The sequence below is a fragment of the Balaenoptera acutorostrata genome, chromosome 11 (genome assembly GCF_949987535.1).
Source record: "Balaenoptera acutorostrata chromosome 11, mBalAcu1.1, whole genome shotgun sequence".
NCBI lineage: Eukaryota > Metazoa > Chordata > Mammalia > Artiodactyla > Balaenopteridae > Balaenoptera > Balaenoptera acutorostrata.
The window spans coordinates 6485840-6510666 of record NC_080074.1 but is presented as its reverse complement, the minus strand read 5'-3'; the positions used below and the strand labels follow the sequence as shown (position 1 = coordinate 6510666).

The window sequence follows — 24827 nt, the reverse complement described above, 5'->3', positions numbered from 1 at the left end:
ACTGAGTAGTCAGGGAAAGCCCGCTGAGGAGGCGGCTTTGGTGCTATAACCAGAAGGATGAGAAGAAGCCATCCAGGCAAAGGACAGTCCAGGAAGTAGGAACCACATGTGCAAAGACTCTAAGAAGGGGCAGTTGTTACTGCAACAAACATTTGCCTCTCTACATCCAAACTCTACCCTTTTCTAGCCATTCCAGAAAACTTTCCTGAAACCCAGATCTGATCTTAGCCTACTCTTCTGCTTAAAAACCTTTGTTGATTGCCAATGCCTATATAATACCCAAGTCCCTGAATTTCTCAAGCGAATTTTACTGTATGGAAATTATGCATACCCACACCACACAGAGATACAGACATCTCCACTGTCTCCATGAAGCCTCCCCTGACTACCATCTCCGGGCTGCACCCACAGCTCTCTCCCCTCACGCCACTCTGACAGCTGTGGAGTCCGCTACCCCCTCCGTACTTGGTTAATGAGAGGAGACATTTCCCATGGCTGGGGTGTGTCCACATCTCTGCCCCCCAACACAGACGGGGACGGAGCCATGCACATCACAGCATTCAGAGGAACACAGGACAGACATAACCACTGACACCCCCACGCAGAGCTGTGTGTGAGCGGAGGCCGCACGCTCACATCCCAGGCTGTCTTAACTGCCCTCTGCGGCCGGACCCTGAGAGGAGAGGCTGTGTCAAGGAGCCCAGGGGTGCCACACGCCTACCAGCCCCGTGCTACGGGTGAAGACCAGACCGGCCTGCCTTCAAATCGTGGCTCTGCACCTCCTAGCTGGTAACACTGAACAAATAGCTTAGCTCCCTCTCGGAACCTGTTTCCTTTATGTGTAAAGAGGAGGCAACAGTGTTAGCCTTGAACCCCTGCAGTGAGGGCTGGATACAATGTATGTGAAGTACCTCCCACATGGTAGGGGCTGGAACATTGATCCCTACTGTTATCTTTCAGGCTGGTTAGCTCTCCACAGAGGAGAATTCTGTCTCAAGCCCCTAAACAACACCCCTAAACGCAGCTGGCTCTTCCCCTCAAGGACCTCACTGGCCACCCACCATGGTGGCTCAAGACCACCCACTCTGAGCTCAGGAGGAAAGACCGCACACACCCCTACTGGCACCATGTTCAGAAGTCAGACATGCGCCAAGAGCAGGAGTGGACAGCTACCAAATAAACCCATTTTCATAAAGATACAACTCAACCTTCTATTTCCCCTCCCCCTCCTTCCTCCCCCTCCCCCCCCACACACCAACGTGAAAGTAGACGGGTAAGATTGATTGATCCTGCCTCCTAGTAATTAAAGCAAAAAATACATTATGCAATGAACTGGAAATTTAATTCAAAGGTTCATATCTCAACAACCCAGGAGAGTCCAGCCTCAGGATCCATCAGCCAAAAGTCTAAAATTCCTTGAACTACAGCAGCTCAGGACTAAAAACACATAGTCACAGGCATGTGGACTACAGTGAAATGCAGCAAAACACTTCTAAATAGCTCTCTGTACTAAACACAGTTCAGTTAGCATTTCTTGCCAAACTTCTTTCTCCTTCAAAAACAGACACCGGGACTTCCCTGTTGGCGCGGTGGTTAAGAATCTGCCTGTCGGGCCTCCCTGGTGGCGCAGCGGCTAGGAACCCGCCTGCCAATGCAGGGGACACGGGTTTGAGCCCTGGTCCGGGAAGGTCCCACGTGCCACGGAGCAGCTAAGCCCGTGCACCACAACTACTCAGCCTGCGCTCTAGAGCCCGCGAGCCACAACTACTGAGCCCACAGGTCACAACTACTGAAGCCCGCACGCCTAGAGTCCATGCTCCGCAACGATAGAAGCCACCGCAATGAGAAGCCCGCACACCACAACGAAGAGTAGCCCTCGCTCACCGCAACTAGAGAAAGCCCGCACGCAACATCAAAGACCCAACGCAGCCATAAATAAATAAATAAATAAATAAATAAATAAAATTAAAAAAAAAAAAAAAAAAGAATCTGCCTGTCAATGCAGGGCACATTGGTTTGAGCCCTTGTCTGGGAAGATCCCACATGCCGCGGAGCAACTAAGCCAGTGAGCCACAACTACTGAGCCCGCGAGCCACACCTACTGAAGCCCACATGCCTAGAGCTCCACAACAAGAGAAGCCACTGCAATGAGAAGCCTGCGCACTGCAATGAAGAGTAGTCCCCACTCACCACAACTAGAGAAAGCCTGTGTGCAGCAACGAAGACCCAACGCAGCCAAAAATAAATAAATAATAAATTAAAAAAAAAAAAAAGAGAGAGACACCAAACGAAACTTGATCCATTCTAAGCAATCCATGCTGGCCCCAACATTCCAAAGAAACATTTTCTAAAATTATTTATTGAGCTTACCATAAAAATTACAATGGCATCACAGGCATCTGGGGAAAAAATGTAGAAATTTAAATTTATGATCTAAAAGATGGTCAAAGAAATAGCATTTTTCTTTAACACAATAGAAAACTCATTCTCATAGAGGGAAAATAAAAAGATCTATGTAAGTCTCACTCAGGATTTAAAGGAATCACTGAATAATGCTTTTTTTTTTTAATTAATTAATCAATTTTAGCTGCATTGGGTCTTCGTTGCCGCGCGAGGGCTTTCTCTAGTTGTGGCGAGCGGGGGCTACTCTTTGTTGCGGTGCGTCGGCTTCTCATTGCGGTGGCTTCTATTGTTGCAGAGCACGGGTTCTAGGCGCGGGCTTCAGTAGTTGCGGCACATGGGCTCAGTAGCTGTGGAGCAAGGGCTTAGTTGCTCCGCGGCATGTGGGATCTTCCTGGACCAGGGATGGATCAAACCCATGTCCCCTGCATTGGCAAGTGGATTCTTAACCACTGCGCCACCAGGGAAGTCCCAATAATCCTTTTTAAATGCATCAACATCACTTTCCCCATGAAGGCTGCCCTGGGCGCCTGCAGTCATAGATGATATTACAAAGCAACAGGTCTGAGAACTGAGGGTCCTCATATTATTCATGTCACATTTGTTCATCCCACAAATGTCTGCCTTCTGTCACATGCCAGTACAAAGCTAAGAACTGTGAATTCCAAGGTAAAAGGCAGTCCCTGCCCTCCACCTCACCTAGCCCAGTGGAAGAAGACCAGCAGGTAGTCAGTCAATCATACCATACATGAGAAGCACTGGAACAGGTGTGGACCTTGCACTCTGTAGGCCCAGGGGCAGGATACCTTAGGTCAAGGAGAAGGGGGTGAAACTAGAGTTGAATTTTGAAGGATGAGTAGGAGTTCAGCAGGCAAAGATGGGAAGAAAGGGCATTTACAGCAGATGTAACAGGGTCTGTGGAAAGCACATGTGAGAAGGGAAAAACACAGAAGTTCAGTGTGGCAAGATAAGGTTGAAGGGGTAAGCAATGGCCAGATCACAAGTTTGGATTTTACTGTGATGGCAACAGGGAGCCACCAAAGAATTTTAATCTGGGGACTTCCCTGGTGGTCCAGTGGTTGAGAATCCACCTTCCAATGCAGGGGACGCGGGTTTGACCCCTGGCCAGGGAACTAAGATCCCACATGTCGCGGGGCAACTAAGCCTGCGTGCTCTAGAGCCCGCGCATCACAACTAGAGAGCCTGCATGCTGCAACTACTGAGTCCACACACTCTGGAGCCCGTGCGCCACAACCAGAGAGAAGCCCAGGTGCCGCAACAAAGATCCCACATGCCGCAACTAAGACCTGATGCAGCCAAGTAAATAAATAAATAAGTAAATATTAAAAAAAAAAGAAGAAGAAGAATTTTAATCTGGTTAAACAGTTAAACTGCTCCCCACTGCTGATAAGGAAATGAAGACTTAGAAGAGAGAGCCCCATAAACCACTATTTCTATTTTGTTTCATAAGAGTTAATGACAAATGTTAAATAAAATCCCTCCTCCAACAGTGAATGATGGAAAGCATGGCCCAAAGACTTCTCACACCTGGCCTTCTCTGTGTCTCAGTTTCCTCATCTGTAAAATGGGCTGTAGCCACCCTATAGGGTTGCTGTGAGGACTATATGGGTAACACAGGTAAAGGGTTTAGAGCAGAGGAGAAGCTCCATTGCTGTTAGATGCTGGTGATGGTACTAGTAGTGCTAGTACTAGTAATACCAGCAGTATATGAGCCAAGAGAACCGCACACGGGTAAAAAGCGGACAAACATTTTACTGCCCCCTGTGAAGCTGCTGGGTAGTGGTACAAAGGTGGAGGCCTCTCAGACCCCTTTGTGACTGAAGAGAAAAGAAGAATGAACACCCGTTCCCTGCACACACAGTCACAAAGCTGGGCTGAGGCGGACCAGGAGCCCAGAGTGGAGCCACGTTCTCTCAGTCTGATGACAGGTCACACTGCTGCCAGCCCACACAGAAGAGAACGGCCCCTCCCACCTTCCTCAACTGCAGCCACATCCCCAGCCTGGGCACACCCCCACCCATCCAGGCACAGAAGGCTTATTGTCCCTGCACTTCTCTGTACCTGGCAGGCCTTCACAGTCACCTCTGGAAATGAGACACTGCCCGGAACCCACCCACCAGAAAGACCTTCAAGGCTCTGTGCCCAGGGATCTGGAAGGTCCGGAGTAGAGGAAGAGACCGCCTGGGATCCCAGCAGGCATCACCCAGCCCCTGACTCACATGCTGCCCAGTGGTAGCACCTCTGCCATCAAGGGGCTCAAGACATGCATGAAATAAAGAGAAAGCCAGGCTATGTGAAACTGTCATGAAAGGGGAGAAATCAGGGTGCCTAGAACCACAATTCCCAAACTTTTGGATTTCACCAACTAAAAACTTCCCCCCCCCTTCAAATTTGGAGGACTTTTCAACAAATAGTACTGAAACAATTGGACATCCACAGGCAAAAACTAAATTTCAATCCATACCTTACACCATACACAAAAAATAACTCAAAATGGATCACAGACCTAAATGTAAAACTATAAAATCTCTATGAGAAAACATTTGTCACCTTGGTTAGGCAAAGATTTTAGTTATGACACCAACCAAAAATGCACAAACCATAGAAGAACAAACTGACTTCATCAAATTTTTTAAACTTCTGCGCTTCAAAACACACCGTCAAGAGAATGAAGACAAGCTACAGACTGGGAGAAAATATTTGCAAATCATATATAAGGACTTATATCCAGAATATATGAAGAAATCTCAAAGCTAATTAATAAAATAAAACCCCCAATTTTTTAAATGGGCAAATGATTTGAATAGATAGTTCACCAAGGAAGATATAGACAGCAAACAAGCACTTGAAAAGATGCTCAACATCACTGGTCATTAGGGACATGCAAATTAAAACCACAATGAGACACCACTACAGACCTATTAAAATGGCAAAAATTAAAAAGATGACCATACCAAATATTAGCAAAGACATGGAGGAACTGGAATTCTCACTCACTGCTCATGAGAATGTAACATGGTTCAGCACTTTAGAAATAGAGAATAATTTGGCAGTGTCTTAAAAAGTTAAACCAACACCACCATTATCAACAAGTCATACGACTCTAGTATCTACCCAAGAGCTATGAAAACATACGTCTATACAAAGACTGGTACACAAATGTTCATAACAGCTTTATTAGTAACAGCCCTAAACTACAAACAGCCCAAATGTCCATCAGTAGGTGAATGGATAAACAAACTGTGGCATATCCATACACTGGATTAAAAAGAATGAAACACTGATATATGCTGCAACATGGATGAATCCCAAAATAATTTTGCTGAGTGAAAGAAGCCAGACTAAAAAAAAAAGTGTACACTGTATGATTCTATTTATATAAAATTCTAGAAAATGCAAACTAATATACAGTGACAGAAAGCAGACCAACAGTTGCCTGGGTATAGTGAGGGGCAGGTGGGAGGAGCTATAAACTGGCTCAGGGAAACTCTGGGGGGTGACAGATATGTTCATTATCTTGAGTGTGGTGATGGTTTAACAAGTGTGTTCATATTATCAAATTGTATACTTTAAATATGTGCAACTTACTGTCAGTTATACTCAATAAAACTGTTTAGAATTTTGCAGAATTACATAAGGCTGCTAACTTTTTATTTTGTTAAGTAAGGATAGTCTTTAAAAAACTACCAGCTCATATCAACACCACCAAAAGAAAAGACATTTTAAAACTAAAAAATACAGGACTTCCCTGGTGGCGCAGTGGTTAAGAATCCGCCTGCCAATATAGGGGACACGGGTTTGAGCCCTGGTCTGGGAAGATCCCACATGCCGCGGAGCAACTAAGCCCGTGCGCCACAACTACTGAGCCTGCGCTCTAGAGCCCGTGAGCCACAACTACTGAAGCCAGCGTGCCTAAAGTCAGTGCTCCGCAGCAAGAGAAGCCACCGCAATGAGAAGCCCGCACACCACAACGAAGAGTAGCCCCCTCTCGACACAACTAGAGAAAGCCCGCGCACAGCAACGAAGACACAACACAGCCAAAAAAAAAAAAAAAAAAAAAAAAAAAACTGAAAGATAAAAGGTCACCATCTTATACTAAAAGAATCCTTCCCAAGAAAATGCAGTTGCTAATCTTAACACATAAAAACTACACTGTGGGGCTTCCCTGGTGGCGCAGTGGTTAAGAATCCGCCTGCCAATGCAGGGGACACGGGTTCGTGCCCCAGTCCGGGAAGATCCCACATGCCGCGGAGCAGCTAGGCCCGTGAGCCACAACTACTGAGCCTGCGCATCTGGAGCCTGTGCTCTGCAACGGGAGACGCCGTGACAGTGAGAGGCCCGCGCACTGCGATGAAGAGTGGCCCCCGCTCGCCGCAACTAGAGAAAGCCCTCGCACAGAAACGAAGACCCAACACAGCCAAAAATAAATAAATAAATTAATTAATTAATTTAAAAAAAAAAAAAACTACACTGTGAGAACACGGTTTCAGACCAGCTCTTGTGACCCTCTGGGCTGGGGACACGCTGAAGACTCCACAGTCCTCAGGCAGTCCCCACACTTGTCTCCATCTCCAACCTGGAGCTACTTCTGGAGGGACGGCACTCCAGCTCCAACGCACTGGGATAGTCACGTGTACTGTGGGACACTGCAGCTAGGGCAGTGACCCGAGACACTGTGTCCCTCCCCTCCTGGAGGACAAGAAGTCACAAGAAGAATGTGCCCTGAAAGGTTCCTGGAGCGCTGCTTTGCTGCTGCTGAAGTGAACTGACTTGTTTCTAGAAGAGCTATTTACCCCCGAGCCAGAGTATCTGTGCTTTGAGGCAAAGAAAAGTTATATATGACAATGTTAAAGCTGTTCGCTGGGAATCTTCCAGGCTTAAGTCCATGGATAAAATGAAAATAAAATATGAGCTCTAAAAAAGACCATGATATAAACTAGAATCCTTCTGATACTGTGCCAGAATGCTAACAAAATCTAAAAGACCTCAATCAGCCAAGTCTTAGAAGGAGACTTTGGGTAAAATGGCACAATGCAAGCGGTCCTCCTCTGGTGTGGTTGATTTAATGCTAAGAACAGCTGAGCAGGGGAGGCCTGATGTTGAACCCACCTCCCCAAGCCCCAGCTATGAGACAGGGAGGGACACCTCCAAGCTCCGCAGGGTACCGTGAGCAGCAGAGGTGGCATGGGACAAGCACACTCAATAAGTAAGTATGGACTTTGTTATTTCCAAAAGCCAGATACACAATGAATCCAGAGCAGTGAGTGCCCTGCTCCACAAGAACCCCCAGTGCACTTGTGGGGACACCCCAGCCTGCACACCCAAGCCCCATCCACACACACATGCCCTGCGCACAGCCACCACTTGACCACCTCTCAACCTGAAGCATATGTACACGATGGCATGGTCCACCCGGTCCAGTGGGACACAGCCAGGGAAGAGGCCCAAACGGGTCTTGCAATTGGGTAAGGGGTTATTGGGACAGGGAATTATCGTCTAGAAGGGGAGGCCAGGGAAAGAAGCCACAACAGATGCCTTCTCCAACCCACTGTGCTCAGAAATCCTACAGGTTGGGCTTCAAACCTAGACTCCTCCAACCCTGCCTGACCTTTTAGACTGGAAACTCCATTTAGAACGCCTCCCAGACTCTCTCAGGACTCGACTTCCAACAGTCGCCCCTTGGTCACATAACAAAGGGACAACTTCCCCCTCCGAGCCTCAGGGCTTCTCCAGACCCAGCTGCCCAGGAAGGACGGCTGGACACTGCAACATTTAATTAGCACTGAGCCAGACCCACAGTCCAAGTGTTCCTCCATGACGTGAGATGGCTATAGAGAAACTTCACCCTGGCATTTAGTCACGTTTCAAAATAACTTCAAAGGTGCAGTTTTGTGTTTGACATGAAGTTGCAGCAAGCCTTAGAAGGAAGCAGAGATATAAAGTTATTAAACGTAAATATTTAAAGAACTAACAGCTGTTAATGCCAGGGGGATGGCAGCTTGCAAACCTCCAGTCAGAATAATGACTCTGTTATGTCAGGGGCTGAGTCAAGGTCACTAATACTGTTTCATTCCACCCTCTGCAGAGAATACAAAGTTTTTTAAAGCAACTTTTCAGGAAGTTATTCATTGGGTAGTGCCTTAAAAATTAAAACAAGAAAATAACTGTCTGGTGTGGAAAAAACAGTGTGCATATAAATCTCCTTAGCCAAGTACTAAATAATGTGCATTTCAAATGTCACTCATAGGCAGTTATTTGGGACTGAGGATGGAATTATGCAATCTTGCTAACAGTAAATATATATATTTGGTAACTTCAAGTATCTGTAACGTCTACCATGTAGAGGCCTGAAAGCATGTTCCACTCATGTTTCCAGCCTTGAGCAAGGCAATTTGATGTGACAGGTGAAAAATTTCTGACCGCTAAAGGAACCAGTCAGAGAATGGACATGTCCAGGACAAAATGGTCACACTTAATTTTTGTTGCCATTTCTGATGATGTCCTCAGGCCTGGCTTGCTGAATTCCACAATCTTAAGCTGCATACTGATCAAAAGCACCACACTTCCTAGCTATGAGGCCTGTCACTTAACCTCTCTAAGGCCAGCTTTCCACCTGCAAAACAAAGTTGTCATAAGAATAAGTGTAATCATGCATGGAAAAGTAGAGTACCTGGCACAAAATATGCCTCAATAAATATTAAATCGTTAAAAATCTATGCGATAATGATGGTGACGTCAAAAACCAGTTCAGGAAGGTGAAAGCTGGAAGTGAACTGGGAGGTTGGCAAAGAGCCTAGCCCCAAGCAGGCAGGATGAGGCCTGGATGCTCCAGCCCACCGAGGCTGACCTTCCCTCCATAAGGGACACGAGTTGTCCAACCATATTCAGTCTCCCCCGACTAGAATGTATGGTCTTGGTCTACTGTGTTTCTGCTGTAACCCCAGTGCCTAGAACTGTGTCTGGCACATGACAGAAATTCAAATATTTGTTCATTAAATGAATGGGGATTTATGAACCTGTCAGAAGTGAATGCAAAAATGTTTGTGTCCATTTTGCGGGGGGGGGGGGGGGTGGGGGGATGTAATCTGTTTTCATGAAATTCTGAAGGAGATCTGAGACCCAAATAAAGGTCAAGAAACACAGTGCTGAGTTTCAAGCACATATATCAGAACACCGATGACCAAGGTTAGGTGAGTAGGGAAGTAAAATTGCAGAGCAAAATCTAACAAAGAGGAGAGCTTTCCTAGAAAAGAGAAGGCCTCTCAGGGGCTGGCCACCATGCAACTGGCAGCTTAGCCAGGGGCAGGCCCCAGCCTTTAAGTCTGTGGTTTGGATTCGGGAATGTACTTTGCAACTAGAGCCTTACGTTAAAGAGGAGCAGGAATTTGTTGAATTAAAAAATATAAGGACTTCCTTGGTGGTCCAGTGGTTAAGAATCCGCCTTCCAATGCAGGGGACGCGGGTTCGATCCCTGGTCAAGGAACTAAGATCCCACATGCCGTGAGGCAACTAAGCCCGTGCGCCGCAATTACTGAGCAAGCGAGCCACAACTAGAGAAAAGCCTGCGTGCTGCAATGAAAGATCCCACGTGCTGCAACGAAAGATCCCACTGCTGCAATTAAGACCTGATGCGGACAAAAATAAAATAAAATAAAATAATATTTTTTAAAAAATAAAAATTAAAAATATATATGAAAAAATAAAAAATAAAAAATAAAAATAAAAATATATATGTATCACTCTGCCCCAGGAAGGCACCCTAGGAGACACTAGTGAGGGTGAACCAGAATCAATGCTTCAGAGAATCGAGGGATCCAGCAGAATTCAAGATACCTCAGGTGTAAGGACCTTCTTTGCTCCCATGGAGACTTCAGATATTCCTCCTGTTTGAAGCTGGTATGGATTCTGAGCTCCCAACCTTGCTTCCAGCTCACAGTTCGGCCCAGCCGCAATGGAGACTCCATCTCCACAACATGCCCTGAGCCTTGAGGAGGCATGCAGATGCCAGACATACAGAAGGACATATACAGGGCAAACAACTACTGAGCTTGCACTCTAGAGCCCGCGTGCCACGGCTACTGAAGCCCACGTGCCTAGAGCCCGTGCACCGCAACGAAGAGTAGCCCTGGCTCCCCGCAACTAGAGAAAGCCCGCGTGCAACAACAAAGACCCAATGCAGCCAAAAATAAATAATTTTTTTTTTAATTTGAAAAAAAAAATACAGGGCAAGAAAAGGGCAACAATAAACATCTACTGAATTCTCCCCCCAAAAGGACCCTTTTTTAATATTAACAATGTCCTTAGATCCCTAGACGATAGTACTTTTCGCATTCAATGATTGAGGAAATCAAGGTGACAAAAGGCTACAATAAATTCAAGCTTTAAAATGAATTGGTATTTTATTCATCGTAAGCACAGCCATCATTTTTATACAGTAACATATAAATGTTTTGTGTGTCTGTGTGTCTTTGCTTGTGTACAGGGGCAGTAAAAAAAAAAAAAAAAAAATCCCCCTACAAAGTATGCCTGGTGGGTATAGTTGTGAGTGAGCCATCCCTTTGTAATCATCCCCTAGCGTCCTGGAGAACCAGGGTCCCTGTGGGGAACCACCAGTGCACTGAAGAGAGAACCTTAAGGCAGATCTGGGTCTAAGGAGTTATTAAGCTTCTGTGAGCCTGTTTTCTCAACTGTAAAGTGAGAATCAAAGAGTCACGTGGCAGGACAGTTGGGAGGCTCAGAGGCACACAATGGCTACACTAAATGGGGCTCTTAAAGTGCAGCACTGCCCCAACCAAGTACAGGACACATACCCATTCATCCAGTCCTCACAACAATCCTATCATTATCCCCATTTTAGAGGTGAGGTAACTGAGGCACAGAGAGATCAGTAACTTGCCCAAGGACCCACCATAAATTGCAGAACTGGGATTCAAGCCCAGGCAATCTGCCTGCAGAGCTCGTGACATGATAAACTCACCACGTAACACCTGCAGCACAGAACATCAGGCTGGCCCATAACCAGAACTCAGCAGCGCTTGTCCCACTGCTCCAAGAAGGCCCTCCTACAGGGGAGAGCAACCTGGGACCAAAAGCCAGCCCCCCATCTACAGCAGGAGCCTTTGCAGCCCCTGTAGATACTGGCAATCTTCTACCCCTACCCCAGGGAGGGAAAGCCCCCTCTTCTTACCCACCCCCCCAGGAGTTCTGGGGCGGGGTGCAGTGGGGGGTAGGTTGCTGACAGAGTTCGCCTCTTGAGAGTGGGCCTGCGCCTCTTCCAATCACACCACTAACATTAAGTTTCTGTAAGGCAGGGATTTAAAGGTTTGGGGGTTTTTTTTTCCCTGCTTCTTTACTTGTTAGTTAAGAGAGCATGTTATTTTCAACTATTTCTAAATTTCATGAACCTGTAAGTTCCTACTGGAAGTTATAGACAAAAAAGCACAAGTCCAAAATAACAATTCTGGAGATTTGCTCCAATTCTGGAGCAAAAAAAAAGCTTCAAGGAAGGTGACTTGTCTGAACTTTAAAGGGAGACAATGAGGGACTTCCCTGGTGGCGCAGTGGTTAAGAATCCGCCTGCCAATGCAGGGGACACGGGTTCGAGCCCTGGTCTGGGAAGATCCCACATGCCGTGGAGCAACTAAGCCCGTGTGCCACAACTACTGAGCCTGCGCTCTAGAGCCCGCGAGCCACAACTACTGAGCCCGTGTGCCACAACTACTGAAGCCCGTGCGCCTAGAGCCCGTGCTCCCCAACAAGAGAAGTCACCGCAGTGAGAAGCCCATGCACCACAACGAAGAGTAGCCCCTGCTCGCTGCAACTAGAGAAAGCCTGCGCACAGCAACAAAGACCCAACACAGCCAAAAATAAATAAATAAATAAATTTTTAAAAATAAAGGGAGACAATGAGACAGCCCAGCCCAGCCCACCCCCAATCAAGCAACTTCAGACCCACACCTGCAAGAGCAAGAAGGAAAGAAAGAAATCCAAAAGATAAAAAAAGTCTGGAATGTACTATACCAACCACTTCACTCGGTTTTCATAAAAGGAGGCATACTGCAGCACTCCAATTATCCAATCAAATTATTTTTTTTCCATGACTTCCGCATGGCCAGGACTACCACCTCAGGCCCCACTTCAAGGCCCTTTTTTTGTGGGACTCTCAGGCAAGGCCTAGCTCTGGACTCCAGTCACCGGCCCCAGTTCTAAGAAGCAGAAGACACTTGATGGAACAATGTGCACCTGTCCAACCCAGAATAAAGCTGGGGTTAAAGGCTGCTAAGGAATCATGCCTCATGGTCCAAAGGTCCATGTCCTGAAATAAAGTAGCCCCATTCCATTACATGCCACACCCTGCCAAGCTGGGGCAATTGGGCAGAGATTTCTCAGGAAATAAAACAGGAAACGTGGAAAAGACAAAGGGAAGCCAAAAGCGTGTGCCCCTGGGGCTTGGTAGTTACCATCCAGCTTGGTTGAGAAGCCATAAGGATGCCTTGGTGCTTCCACCCAGCCTCTACCAGAGCCTTCACCACACACACAGCCAACAGCTCGGCCAGTTGCCCAGGCAACAGCCAACTTACACATGTTTAGGCGTCTGTGGAAACCAGGGCAAAGTACAATTTCCGTACTTGTGATAAAAACACAGATTACCCAGCACAGAGCAAAGTATTACTCTAAAATTTGGGTTTATTGACTAAATAAACGGGTGGGGAGGGGAAGCAGGAAGCTAGGCAGCACCGAGCTGAGCCAATGCAGTCAGACTAGCCCTACAGTGCTGGCATCAAAAACCTACTTGTGCCCGAGAAACAACACTCTTGTTATGCTTCCATGTTGTTTGTGATTATTTCCTCTTATTTCTACCTTAGTACATAGTAATGTTTTCTGTTTTGTTGTGTTGTGAACGTCAGACTTTCTTAGCTAGGATAAGAGGAACCAAGAAAAGAGGAGTTTTTGCCCAGGATGAGGCCAGAGAACTAAAGAGGAAGCAGCCTTCTGGGGGTGGAGGAGTGTGATGGACGCACAGCAGGAATCCAAGGGAGAGAACCCGAGGGTGAGAGTTGAGGTCTGGCCACTGCTCCCCACCTGGGGCCCTCCTTGTCCCTGCTAAGCACCTTTTCCTTTGCAGACCCTGAAAATGAACCACCAGGAAAACAGGACTCCACTTAATCTTCAGGTGAATACCTAAGGAACAATGGAAGGTGAAAAAGTAAGCCAGCCCATGGTGAAGGGACATGGTAAAGGACACAGTGACTTCAGAACAGAAAAACAAACAAGACAAAAAAAAAAAGAAAAGAAAAGGAAAAAAAAAAAAGTGTAAGCACCAACACTATAAACCTCCCAATACTTCTCGGACTTCCCTGGTGGTCCAGTGGTTAAGAATCCGTGCTTCCAATACTGGGGGCACGGGTTCGATCCCTGGTCGGGGAAGTTCCACATGCTGCGCACTGCAGCCAAACAAACCTCCCAGTACTTCTCTGAGATGTTTGCCTCTAGCAATGGTAGGAATGTCCGTGAGAGCAGCATCTAGAAGCTACACAGGCAAAATCCAAAGGATCGCAAGATCCCCCAGGCTGTCCTGATGTGTGACGATACCAGCAGAAACAACCTTGCATGGTCTTTCCCACTATGCGTATTTCAAGTGAGGAGAAGAAAAGACGAACAAGTTCAGAGAGACTGTGGTTCAGAGTATCATGACAGCTGAATTGATGAAGGAATGCAACCATAAACATTTACAACCTAGGGAATGCAGAACATTGGCTCAGATGATCAATAAAGAAAGTAGTAAGGACTTTTTCAAAGACTGTTTCTTGTTTATGAAAGTTAAAACATCTAATTCAAGTAAAATGATATCCAGAAACTTAGGAGGAAATGTGACTCATTTAAGAAAACCTCACAAAAGTTTATCTCACAGATACTTGGAAGTTCTAAAGGCCAAAGCATTTTAGAGAGAAAAAAAAAAAAATCCCTCAATTTTTTTCATCCATAAGTATCAGAAAGATAAACCCAGAAGCAACGGAGTAGGCTTTCAAAACACTCTAAGATGTTCATACCCTTTAATCCAAGATTTCTATTTCTGGGAATTTATACCCAGGAACTAATTACACAAATGAAAAAAGAAAAATGAAACTGTAAACTGCAAATTCATCTACAATAGCAAAAAAAAAAAAAAAAAAAAAGTGGAAATAACCTAAAATGTCCAGCATTAGGAGAATGTTTTAACCTCATTACATTAACAGGATTACACAACCATTAAAAACCTTTTTAAGGACAATGATAAAAACATGATATTTGATAAAATAAGGGAATCTGAAGAATACAATTGTGACAGTGTAGATTGACGAGAAGGGGACAACCCCATGTAGCCAGTGCAGGCTTCAAATTCTCTCCCCTGTTTACAACACTGATGACCTTGGACTAAGCACATGATCTCACTACCTGCAGGGCCCTCATGTTCAAACTGGTAACCTCAGAGTCTTGAGTGTTGCTGTGAGGACAGACAGAGGCAATGCCTCTTGCCTCTTCTGAAGTGTGGAACAAAGTAGTCAGTAGGTGGCAGCTACTGCTTCTAAGATCCATAAAAACCCCTATGCATGTGCCAAGTAAAATACAGAGTTCTTTATTAAAAAAAAAACAAAACTCTATTTCCTATGTTGTACCTTCAATTTTTAAAAGACTAGAAAGCAAAAACACAAAACAAAAAAAAAGCCTTTTGACACAAAAGTGACAAATATTTACAAGCATAAAAACAAAGATCTGCTCTAAATTACCTGTACAAATGATGTTCATTTGATATCACAATGTCAACAAAATGTGAAGCTCTTTTACAAAGTGTAGTGCAAATGAATGCTTTACAGAAATGTAATTTCTTCTCCCTTAAATAAGTGCTTTTTCTCTTTTTTTAATTTTTATTTTTTAAATTTTTTATTTGTTTGTTTATTTATGGCTGCGTTGGGTCTTCGTTGCTGCGTGCAGGCTTTCTCTAGTTGTGGTGAGCGGGGGCTACTCTTCATTGTGGTGGCTTCTCTTGTTGTGGAGCACGGGCTCTAGGCGCGCGGGCTTCAGTAGTTGTGGCTCGCGGGCTCTAGAGCACAGGCTCAGTAGTTGTGGCACACGGGCTTAGTTGCTCCGTGGCATGTGGGATCTTCCCGGACCCCGGACGGGCTCAAACCCATGTCCCCTGCATTGGCAGAAGGATTCTTAACCACTGCACCACCAGGAAAGTCCCTCCCCTAAGTAAGTGCTTTTTCAATCTCATATGACACCAAGGCGAGGCGAGAGCACTCCCACCTAAGCCAGGAGCTCTGGACTGTTTAGAAGCCTCTCCCTTTCTGCCCTTATCTCCCCATTTCGTAAATTATTGCAAACTTTTGGATTATCTTAATCAAGTTAGTTGTAGGCATAGATCCTGTCTTAAACAAAAGACCACATAACTTGCCTCTTTTCTATGTTTCTGAGAAGTGGGGAAGGAAGATTAACTTAAAGATTTTTTTCATATTTGAGGGCAAGTGACTCAGAATCCACTTATTCAAGACAGCAGATAACTGTGGCTTCAGAGCCAGGCTGAGGGTCAGCTCTGCCGGTGACCCTGTGAAGGTCACTTCATCTCTCAGAGCTTTGGTTTACTCATGCGTAAAGTGAACTTTATCTTGTTGCAAGAATTAAATGAGCAGGAGTGTGAAGCTTCTTGTATGGTCCCTCAGAAACCCCCAGAGGCCTGTCCCAGCCGGTGATGCCCTGCCCCTGATCTACCCTCCTCATTGGCTGCCCATGCTCCTCAGCTGATGGTTACCTTCACTGGTGCAGAGGGCACAATTGCTTCCTTAATTAAAACATTGTCATGTCCAAGCTAAACAGTACCCAGGTAGGCCAGCTCCATCCTCCAGCAATCAGTCAGCTACAAAACCCACTAACAGCAGGCCTGGAGGTCCACATGGGGTGCAGAGCCTGCTCTGTGGTTCTTCTGAAGACCACAACTCACAGACTTGGCACGCTCAGTTGGCGACAACGTAATTGGATACAATGGAACACAAACGTAGTTTAAAATATGAAAATGTTCACAAACTATGGTTTGGGTATCACTTTACAATAATAAAATTTCATTTATTCAATAGGAAACTTCAAAGCACTAGCCACAGCTTATTCTATATGTGAAAGACCACCCTGCAGGCCCCGGCAGAGACCCCCATAACTAGGCTCTCTAAGAGCTATAGACTTGGGCTGATGCCCACCTGGGGTCCTGGCTGGCCAGCCTCAGGCAAAACCAATGACCCTCCAGTCCTCCCTCTTATCCTCCTCTGAAAAATGAAGAGGGGAGCAGACCAACAAGGCTGTTCTGAAAACAAAATCAGGACTATGGGAAAATTCCTAGTAAACTGAAAATGCCTACACAATCAAGCCATTTATATATATAAATTTTTTTTTAATTACAGAGTCAAGTCATTACTTAAATATTAATTCTAAAAGTAAAAGGGCAATGGAACAGTTTGGAAATCAAGGAGAAACTTTCCGTAATTCTACAACCTTCACTACAGTTGCTGTATATTGTTTTAATATTTTACACTTGTGATGAGTATACCTATTGCTTTACAATTTGCTTTTTCAAGCCTTTAAATTTTTCATTACTTAAGTATGAGCTACTGTCACCATCACACATGGTCCCTTCCAATTCTGAGTCACTAAGGCTAGTCACAACACCAAATGTCAGGTTTTCTATAACCTAGGTAACATTCAACTCAAGCACAGAATCACCATCCCAGATGGGAGCAAGGCCTCTGTGTGGCAGGGCTGCCCTCAAAACCCAGGAAAGAAAAGATCGCCCTCAGGCCTTCACCCCAACAAAGGGGACAGAATCAGAGAGAAGCCTGGAGGTGGAAAGAAGAGACAAGACAGGCCCTGTTGGGCGCGGGATGGGAGGGTGTTCCATGCAGGGTCAGAAGCCTCATCCGTGCCGACAATCTCAACAGCATCCCTGTGACCCTGAGTCACCAAGGAGAGGTCCGAGTACACTGAATACACTTAGGCTGAGAAAAGAATAACACATCTTAGAAGGATTTTCAATAGCATTGGATAATATAACATCAGTTTGAGCCCTTTAAACGTATATTTCTCTTAATTAGCAAACTCACTCAAGTAGACACTGCACTTTGAGCGATACCAAAGTTACTGAGCTGGCACCATGAACCAGGCACAGGGGCTGAGCTCTCGGGGTCTACGGTCCACCCCCTCACATTGCCCTCCCCAAGTCGTATGAGGAGGGGGCTGTCAGTATCCTGGTTTTGGGGATGTTGAAGTATTTGGCCAAGGAAGACCACGGTTACCTAGTAGTAGAGCTGGAACTCAAACCCAGGGCTGTGTGGCTCTGAAACCATGCTACTTCCTATACCTTACTGCAAATACTACCTTTTTTCTGCAGGAACTGGCGGTGAAAGTTACACACTAACTGCATGGATTTGTGAGCATAAACCATATGAAAAGAGAAGCAGAACCCAGGCAGCTGCTGTATTACCAACTAAAAACGTAAATTCAGGCAAAGGAACTGAGCTAAGACTGACGCCGGTCCTACTGTGGAAGCCCCTCTCATCAGAGTTTAGCACTGCTTCCTAAGAACTTCCACACTGGGCTTCCCTGGTGGCACAGTGGTTGGGAATCCGCCTGCCAATGCAGGGGACACGGGTTCGAGCCCTGCTCCGGGAAGATCCCACATGCCGTGGAGCGGCTAGGCCCATGTGCCACAACTACTGAACCCACGTGCCTAGAGCCCGTGCTCCGCAACAGGATAGGCCACCGCAATGGGAAGCCCGCGCACCACAACGAAGAGTAGCACCCGCTCACTGCAGCTGGAGAAGGCCCTCGTGCAGCAATGAAGACCCAACACAGCCAAAAATAAATAAATTAAATAAATAATTAAAAAAAAAAAAAAAAAGAACTTCCACACTAATCCTTGAGCCTCCAGGGACATAAGTGACTTTTGTTAAAATAAGCCACTTGAATCACCCCTCCCCCACCTGCATCTCTGACTTCTCACCTGACCTCTCACGTCTGTGCAGGGCTTCAACCTGCTGTGTCTACTGCCCCCAACAGCTCCCCATTGAACTCCACCCTTCAGGAGGAGGTCCAAACCTGAGCTTGGCCTGCAAGGCAGGTCACACACCTGAAGTCTGACCACCCAGCCTTCTCCCCCTCCACCCTCAGCAGCCCCCTCACACCCCCACGTTCTTTACAACTCCGTGCCTCTGCCTGGAGAGCGGCAAAACCACTCCGAAGTCACCTCCCTGAAGGCCAGCTTCTGTGCAGTGTCCTGAGGGCGGTCAGATCCACCCTCCTCTGTCTGCCCCAACTCTGTACACACTCCTATCTGCTACTGTCACAAAGATGGGATTGCTTCTAAGCTCACCTCCTGACTAACAGTCACCTGAATCTCGGGATCCCAGAACTGTGAGGAGAGACAGCGTCAGGGGCACAGCACACACAGTGGCCAGGAAGGCTCCCACCAACCCACCTTGCCCAGTTCCCGTCATCGGCATACACTCCTTCCAAACACTCAGCCCGGGAGTGAACTTTAAATAAAAAGCAGGTACTTCGACACAGCAGCCTAATGGAGTTCCCCAGCTCATTACTGACAACTCTGCCGCTCTATCAATATATAAATCACAGACAGGCCTCTGGAAGAAAAGAGCCAACAGATGCAAGTTTCCTGGTCAGAGAAGGGCCCGTGAATACTAGCAGACCTCACGGCAGGTTGTGTAGTTAACTGGATGCCATCCCTGCACAGTGGCGGCAGCCTGGAGTTCACACTTCATCGTGGGCCTTGCCCTCTAACAGCCTCATCTCCTCACCAATGCCTCTCTGGCGAGCAACTCACCTAGGGAAGCTGACACATGACATCAGGCTTTATGTTCGATGTCAGTGAGGCTGTGCATGTCTGCCTCATCCTCTCCAGTATTCTAAAGAAATGCAGTGTGAAATGAGCAAATACCCTTTTCCATGCCTGGAAAGTGAATGATGTCGGCCAATCTCCTTACAGGTATCAGACGTAACATAATAGGAAGACTGGAGGACACACACATATACCACATTTGAGTGGTACCTACTGTATACCAGCCTATTACCTCCATGTCTGATTATTCAAAACATCTTTATTATGATGATTCTTTTCATCAGGAATAAACCATTTAACATCTGTGAGGCTTTAAAGTTTAGTATTCTTTTGCTTACACAAGCCTTTTACATAGCTGATACACTGTATTCTGTTAATAAACTGGAAAAAACCAGTCCCTAAAATATTCAGAATCTGGCCAGAAGGCCACAAGAAGTCACTGTGGGATAGTCATGGTCATGGGCACAATCCACACCCAACTCTCAAACCCACCCAGCGGCTCTGGGCCTAGGGAGGGGCCTCTCAGGCTGCAGGAAAAGTCTCATCTGTGAGGACATATTCGACAGAACAAGTCAAATGTTTGGAATTTTCACTTAACATTTATTTCACAAGTTTCTCAAGTGCCACTCAACTGAAAAGTAATCATCTCAATGTACTCTTTAATCAATAAACATTAAACAACTCTGCTCAAAACGCTCAAGTCCCACAAATGTTTCCCTATGAAAAGTATGGCACAAAAAAATAACAAAAACAAAATAAGTAACCTTTTGACAGTCAGGCAGAAAGGTGTTTAGTGATCCAAATTCAGACAAAAAAACAGTCCTTTCAGCAAATGCACAAGTATTTCCTCTGCAAGCGACACATTCTGGGATATTTACACTGCCAAACATAACCAACCACCAAGGAAGCAAAACCTAATGGAAAAACCCCAAGCTGGCAACCAGGAGCCCTGACTCTGGTCCCAGGACAGGCCGCTGGCTGTGTAATGCTACTAAAGTGGTGGACAGGTCTGGTACCCCTTCCTCCATCAGAAGAAGGAATAACCATCACCACCCACGCTGTTCAGAAATATTTTGGGGACAAAAAATGAGAGGTGAAAATGCTTTGGAATGTGTCTTCCATAAATACAAGTCATCATTATTATTAGCTCAAAGATGACCAGGAAAATAGGATTACAGAATATCAGAGGTGACAGGGAGCTTAGAGATGGGATGATCCAGGAATTCCTAATCTGGGGTCCAGGCCTCTGATGCTGTCCACAAGTGTGCCTTCTGGGAAGAAGTCCATAGTTGTTATCAGATTCTCAAAAGGTTAAGAACCTCTAAGGCTCTCCTTTTACAAACATGAAAACTGAGACCATAAGATACACAATTGTCCTAGGCCTCAGGGTTACTCAGGAAAAGGCTGGACAGAGCCCAGGGTTCCTAGTCTCCATCTATGCTCCTCCCCCTCTACTATCCCACATTCCAGGGAGGAAAAAAGTCACATAAAGCTCATATAGCTAAATAAATAAATAAATAAAAAACAAAAAAAAAAGGGACTTCCCTGGTGGCGCAGTGGTTAAGAATCCACCTGCCAATGTAGGGGACATGGGTTCGAGCCCTGGTCCGGGAAGATCCCACATGCCGCGGAGCAACTAAGCCCCTGAGCCACAACTACTGAGCCTGTGCTTTAGAGCCTGTGCTCCGCAACAAAGAGAAGCCACCGCAGTGAGAAGCCCGCGCCCCGCAACGAAGAGTAGCCCCCACTCACCACAACTAGAGAAAGCCTGCGCGCAGCAACGAAGACCCAACGCAGCCAAAAATAAATTTTAAAAAAAAACAAAAACCACACACGTGGTTTCTAAAGTTATAGCAAAATTTCCATCCTTTTTTTTTTTTTCTTAATGCTTCTGAGGCCTTTGATTGTTGAGATAGCGTTTTATTCATTCTATATTCTCATATGTTGTTCTTTCAGTGCCTAATGTCAGGAAACACTCAGATGAGGTTTTAATATTGAAAATAAAGATTTTATTCTAGGAAACAAGAAAACTAGACTACATGATGCTCTGTTTTATTAAGCAAACAGATAAACATACAATCATGGGAATGACTACAAGCTAATATACAACTTAAGTAAGGAGTTTTTGTTATTTTGTGTTTTTAATCAAAATACCAAAGCTTGTGCTCTTAGATGGCCACTGCCCCTCAAATAGCTACCTTTGGAACCACACATACGCCAAGAATGTTGCATTGCGCAGAATACTCCGAGAATTCTTCTTTTAACACTGCCTCCAGTCAGCATAGCATAATCGTCTGAATACCACCAGTCTCAAGGAACTCCTACACAGCCATCCCAGGGCCCACTACTGGGCCCATCAGGAACCAGGTTTCAGGCACTGACATGCTTTCAGGTATGCGAAGGATCACTGCCAGGGCCATAAAGTAAGGTCTCTACCTGTGGAATGCACACTGACGGACTTCGTAACTAAGGCACTGCTGCGCTGCCTTCAGGTATGCAGCTGCACTTCCAAACAATCTCAATTGGAAAAAAACTGAGCCAGCACTATCGCTCATGTGAACGTGGTCATTACCCAAATAATCTACAGGGTGGCCTCCACAAAGTCACCAGTACAATGTGATGGCAGATAAGGCAGGCCCGAGTCAGATGGGAGGTGCAGGTAAGGGTAGCCAGAGAGCACTTGGTAAAAGCTATCATGATCTCTAAGCACAAGGTGCCATTACCATTATTAAGGAATCTGTGCCACCTTTTTGATATTCCATAACATCCTGGAATCAGCTGTGACCTGGTCAGAAGAAGGAAACCTGAGCACCAGGCCCTTAACTTGGTCTGCACAGACTTTCAAGTGAATAATAAGAAATGAAAAAATGTAAGGACAAATGCCCCTCATCTCCCACCCCAGAAATTGCCTGGCCATCAGAGATCTGGACTGGGCATCCAAGACTGGGGAAAGACAACTTTATCTCCCAGCAACAAGCCATGTTCAAAACCTAGATATTGGGACTTCCCTGGTGGTCCAGTGGTTAAGACTCCACCTTCCAATGCAGGGGACATGGGTTCGATCCCTGGTTGGGGAACTAAGATCCCACATGCCGCGGGGCAATTGAGCCCGCGCGCCCAACTAAGACCTGACACAAATAAATAAATGAATGAATTAATTAATTAATTTTTAAAAATCAACACGCTTTATAAAAAAGGACATGGAGTATTTATTTAAAAAAAACAGATACAGCTTTCTATATATGCCTGCTTTTAGATCATTTAAATATTATGACCTATATCTTCTACATTTGAGACTAAAAGTAATGAAGTTTCAGTTCCCCAACAGCATGAGCTAAGAATGATATTTCCATTCAAATGAATTTTTATTCTTCTCCAAAAAAGTGAATTAAGAGTGCAGACCTAATCACTCATCTATTCCTCTGTGTTACGTTACTTTCCCAAGTAAAAAATATCATCAGCCTAATGGCCAGTTTCTTTAAAGCTTCAAGACAATTGTCAAAAGAAAAACACACCACAGAAAAGTTTTTGATGTAGTGGTCTCATATCTCAACTAACATAACCTCACCAAGGAGACTGTGAAACTCTAGAATTAAGTTTAAGTGCACACAGATTATTGTTTCCCACGTGAATCAAGAGAAACCCCAGTTGCACTGGCTCCCATTCAATGCCTCTATGGGGAGGCTGTAGACAGGCTTGTGAATCAAGTGGAATAAGAACTTTCATGCAAGAAGGGGAGGGCTGGCATTCAACCGAGCGCACCTGGTTGGCTCCTTTGCCCTGGGTTAAAACAGAACTTCAGCATATTGGGATAACTGGAGAGGAAGGAACTGCAGAGAAGGGAAGGAATTGGTGTGAGCTCACCGCCTGTAGCCCAGGTTTAAATTCTTTGAGCTGGTCTCCTGATTTTCATCAGGACAGCCAGGGCGTGTTTGGTAAACGGAGTAATGAGTAGCCGTGGAGACTCTGAGCAGCCAACCGTCCTTAACCACAGAAACACAGGACAGTTGGGGTAAAGGAGAGAAGACAAGACCCAGGAATGGTGCACAGACCCCACCTGAAGGCCACCTTCCCTCAGGCACCCAACCCGAGAGCAGCATCCTCAAAGGCTGCAGCTGTGTGGGACTCCCGGCGACAGCACAACTCGCTGCCCTGACCAACTCCTCTGAAAAGAAAACCAGCCTTCCCAGGCGGAGCTGAAACCCAACAAGACGCTGAAATCGAGCAGCAGCAGAAATCACTACCTCTCCAATCCCAGGCCTCTCCGGATGCCCCAGCAGGCTGGCAACTCACGTTTCTAAAAATGACGGTCTGGGAAAACTCCGAGGGGCAACAGGGCAAACACCCCCAGCTCTCCTGCCTGTTCCCCCAGCCCTAGGACATGCTCACAAAGAAGGGCTTGCCATCCCCCCGCCCCAAAGAACCAGAAGAGGGACAGGGAGGGTGGGAAGGAAGGAAATGGAGGACGGTCATCAAAGCGCCCCAAATAAGCGCATCCGCATATGTGTCCCGCCTGCTCTGGCCGCCCCCTCCCCTCCAGGCCACCCTCGGGCCCAGCCCTGCCTTCCAACCGGCGCCTACCGGGCCCCCTCTCCTCCGGCGCGGCTCCCTGAGCCGCCCGCGCTTCCCCCAGGGAACCCCTGCACCCCTCGGCTTCCCCGCGTCCCCTCCCCAAGTCTCTCCTAAAGTCGTCCGTCCCCCCTTCTGCAGCAGCGCTCTTGCCTCCGCGGGCCCCGCTCCCCAACTTCTCTCTCCAGCAAGCCCTCAACCCGAGAACTCGTCCTCTCCTCTGTGGCGCCCCCGCACCAACCCCGCACCCCTCGGCCCCCAGCTTTCCTCAAGCCCAGCCCACCCGCCCTCCGGAGGCCCCTCAACGTCCTCTCTGGCGCCCCCCTCGGCCCCCGGACGCCCCTCGGCGCCCGTGGTGGCCCCAGAACACACCCCCTCCCACAGCGACAGGAAGTTCGCGCGCCGGCGGCGCGGCCCCAGAGGCTGCCCTCGGGAGCGGAGCGCGGCCCCAGCGTGGCGGCCTGACAGGGCGCTGGCCCGGCCGCCGACCAGCGCCCCGCGTCCGCCCGCGGCGCCCCAACCGTCGCGGCGTGCCCCTCACCTTGGCCGCCGCTCGCCTCCCGATACGCCGTGGACCCTTGTCTGGCCGCGACCGCGTCTCCTGCCCCGGATCCGGCTCCAGCCCCGGCCCGGCTCCCGCCCTCGCTCTGGCCTAACTACCCGACCCTGCCCTGCCCCGCCGCGGCCGCTTCTGCCGCCAGCCCCGAGCGCCCCGCCCCCGCCGCGCCCGCTGTGCTCGCGCCACTGGCTGCTGGGAGCCGTGCCCCGCCCCAAAGCCCCTTCGGCGTCCCTGATTGGGCCAGAGGAGTGAAGAGGCGGCACGCCCCCTAGCGCGCCAAAGGGACCTCCCCTGGGCGTCATTGGTGACTACCTCTGTCAATCAAAGAGGGAGCGCCTACTTAACGGAGGAGAGGGCGGCTGGGGTCACTTTCCTCGAGTCGCTCAGAGGTTGAGGTCAGCA

The 24827-nt window shown here is 47.1% G+C and overlaps 1 protein-coding gene across 2 annotated transcripts in view; it reads right to left on the bottom strand.

Annotated features, from left to right (window-relative positions):
• Window positions 1-24549, bottom strand: part of PACSIN2 (protein kinase C and casein kinase substrate in neurons 2) — a 138538-nt gene extending 113989 nt beyond the window's left edge. For both annotated transcript variants that reach the window (XM_057556143.1, XM_057556144.1), the window contains exon 1: window positions 24408-24549. The gene's annotated coding sequence lies outside the window, so the exon portion shown is untranslated. The remainder of the gene's footprint in view (window positions 1-24407) is intronic.
• Window positions 24550-24827: the final 278 nt, after the last annotated feature.